Raw genomic sequence first — 3,493 nt, forward strand, 5'->3', positions numbered from 1 at the left:
CAACAAAAAACATGGAAATAAACCCTAAACCTATGTACCATGCACAACCTAGATGGGTGAGGGGATAGAGTGTATAAAAGGTGTTTAAATGCTGAAGGAAATGATGAAAAGCTTGCTGGTTTTTATGCATACCATTTAGGTTGGTTGATAATTAAAAAATTAAGAACCTAGTAGCACGAGGGTTTCTCGGTGCTAGGTTCATGCAACGCCGCATACGAGCGTTAGTCGAAATCATTGAAAGAAATGTTTTCCACATGTGCACTAATGCTGATTTTCTTAATTGTTTGAGCACATGGACATTCACTACTTGCATAAATCATAAAGAAAATTAAAGGTATCAGACAATACCTCCTGGATGCATACCACCTGTATTCTCTAAATCGTGACCAACGTTGAGTGAGTAAGGTTGTCCCAAGCTGTAGGCTAGGCATTGGGTCTAGAGGGAAAGAAAGTGAGGAAAATGGTACATTCCTAGATACGATCAATTGGTACCTTGAGTGGAAATATGTGCAATATTGTGTTATATATGTTTAGCGATGCATCGAGGGGCCAATCCCCAAGATGTAGGAGAGTTGCATCATGCTATTTGACAATGTGCTGGGACTCCCTCCGAGGAGTGTTAATTGTGTTAGAGTTAGACTACGAGACGTGATAAAAATGCAAGATGTTTAGGAAGATGATGTATGTGTCATCCACGCTCCTGGCCGCGAGGCCGTGGGATTGTTGAGTGCATGATAGAGGTCCGGCTAGTGCATGAGCCAGTGGCGGCCTGTTTTAGGTCCCATCAGTGGTGCATCTGCCGGGAGCCGCTTAGAAGTGGCGGTCCTCGAATCCTGGTTGTCTAGGGACCAGTTAGCAGTTTATGCCAAAGGATACCACGATTGACCCATTTTTCATCGATAAGCATCGTCTAGCCGAAATCCAAAAGCAAGAAAGAGACGAAAGAGCTAGGCGACATGCTGAAATTCTTAGGAGATATTCCCCTAAGCGTAGCGGTGCTAAACCCTCACGAGGGAGTGGATCTAGTGGTCCTGGGGCCACAAGCAGTAAGTTAGGAGAAGGTGGAAGCTCTAGTGCTCCCCTTTCTTCCATAAGGCAGTCTACATCAAGCGCAGGAGGTGTAACCCCACCGTCCCCTATTTCTAGTGCAAATCCAATTTCCGTCATAGCGTAGCCCATTGCAATTCCTGCAGGAATGATGGATTTGACGGCTCTAGGTTACCCGCTACCCATTTTTAATGGGCTAGTTGAGGAAGATGCAGAACTCCACATCAGGGAGTTTCAAAAGCTGATGTTTAACTGTCGCATCCAAGAAGAAGGACATTTAATGATGTTCTTCTATATGACTCTCAAAGGAAGAGCTGCCATATGGTATTATGGCTTAGAAGCTAGAACCATATTGAATATTGATTCATTTTACGGAGCTTTTCAAAGGGAGTTTGCCCCTGAAAGGGGTGGGCAATATTGGTTGCGTGTACTTAACATGACCCGCCAAGAACCGCACGAGGATATTCGTGCTTATGCGAAGAAACTAAAAGAGGTTTTCCGTAAGTTGGACACCTCTATTCCTATCCCCGCAGCTGCCCAATTGCAATATTTTCTGCATGGCTTGGACTTTAATATCCAGTTGCAGTTGAGTAGTGTCCCTTTGGGGGATATAGATACTGCCATTACACGAGCACAAGAAGTGGAATCCTGACTACAAGCAGCCTATGCCTCTCGAGGCAATCCGAATATGGGTCTAGCATTGGGAAATAATATGGCAATGGCCAATGGTAGTAGTAGCCAAGGGATAGCGATAGCTAATCCTAATGGGAGAGGGAACATGATGTAGAATGTGCCTTTATCACCAGCTCCCCCTAGCATGTCGATGCCTATGAGCAGTCAAATGGCTCCAAATGGTGGAGGCCAGGCAGTTAATCCTAATACCATGCATGTGGTTCAACAACCAGTGCCTAATCGAATTGTTAGGCCGATGGAACGACAGGGTAATGATCAAGGCTATGAGTCGAGCGCTTCCAATGTTCTTGGCGAGGTTAAGGACATGATGAAGCATTATACCGACATGATTACGGAGCAGTATCGACAAATAGCCGTTGATGTCAACTTTCTTAAAAAACAACAAAATTTGATAGGAAGTAGATACCCAGATTAGGGTGTACCTTCGAGGTTTAGCTGCAAATGGTGTGGTGGGCAACATTATCCACGAAATTTCCCAAATGTCAAGTGCGACATTTGTGGACAATCCGGCCATTTAGCAGCCACTTGCTGGAGTAAGATTATTTCCCTCCAGCGAGGTAGTCGACAACCAGGGCCTGTTAATCATCGTGCGCAAGGAAATGATTCCCAGCGAGAAGACAGACCTAAACAAATACTCCAACGACCAAAGACTACAGTGGAGGAGCTGCCTAGTGGTAGTGGGGTTAGTTTGATTGAGGCTGTGCATGTTAATGACGCTGAAACCTCTAATCTGCGAACTGTCCTTACAAGAGGTCAAAAGGATAGAGAGGCCGACAAGGATAAACCTGTCGACGAAAATCCTAAACAGGGTGACAAAGGAATGTAAGTTCTGGATCCTGCCATGGAAGGGGGACCTCTGAAGCCCGTGGAGAGTAAAGTCGATGTTAAGAAGGATAAGGAACCACCGAGGAAGAAGGTGAAAGTTAAAAAAGAGGCAATAAAGCCGATTCAACGACCTAAAGAGTGGATGGTTTGGCGTGAAAAGTGAACTCTGCTGAACTATCATGAATTCGATTTGGCGAGCTCTCTTTGCGAAGTCAAGCCAGATGTGAACCTTTTATAGCTTATTAAGCTTTTCCCAGGAGTACGCAAGGAATTTAGAAAGATCCTGCGTACCGGGTATATCGTAGAACCTTTGGGTATTGCGCGAGTTGGTGATGACTGGTTTGAGCATGCTGAGAAGCATTGCCCAAGGGTTGCAGCCTATGTCGATGGGATATTAGTAGATTATTCCATTGTCGACAAGGGATTATCTGTTAACATTATGAGTTCTGAACTGATGGAAAGGTTGGGTCTTGCGATCCAGAAAGATACCTCCACAATTCTCAAAATGGCAGATGATAGTTTGAGACAGCTGAAAGGCTGCATTCCTAAGGTCCATGTCACTGTTGCAAATGTAGACTGCCTGTTGGACTTTAGGGTGATTCGTTTTGCAGGGCGTCCAAGTTACCAAGTATTACTTGGACGACCTTGGATCTTGCAAGCGGACTGTCAAGTGGATATACCCACCGGTCGGTTGATATTCGGTAGAGGTGCTCAGTGCGTGGTGATTGATGCCTATCCTGAGTCCCCACCACAGAGTGAGAGAGCTCCTCTATCTTCCACAGAATTGGAGACATTAGAGGATTTATCCGCCAGTGAGACATCATCGAGTGATGAGTCCAAAGAGGGATCCACCACGGAAGACATCTATCAAATCACTTTGAACAAGTATAAGAGATACAAATGTTATCGAGCTAGACCTTGGTACGCC

This window comes from Lygodium microphyllum, chromosome 7 (assembly GCF_053477565.2).
Source record: "Lygodium microphyllum isolate KBCC chromosome 7, Lygodium_microphyllum_v1.1.10, whole genome shotgun sequence".
In the NCBI taxonomy this organism is placed as follows: Eukaryota; Viridiplantae; Streptophyta; class Polypodiopsida; order Schizaeales; family Lygodiaceae; genus Lygodium; species Lygodium microphyllum.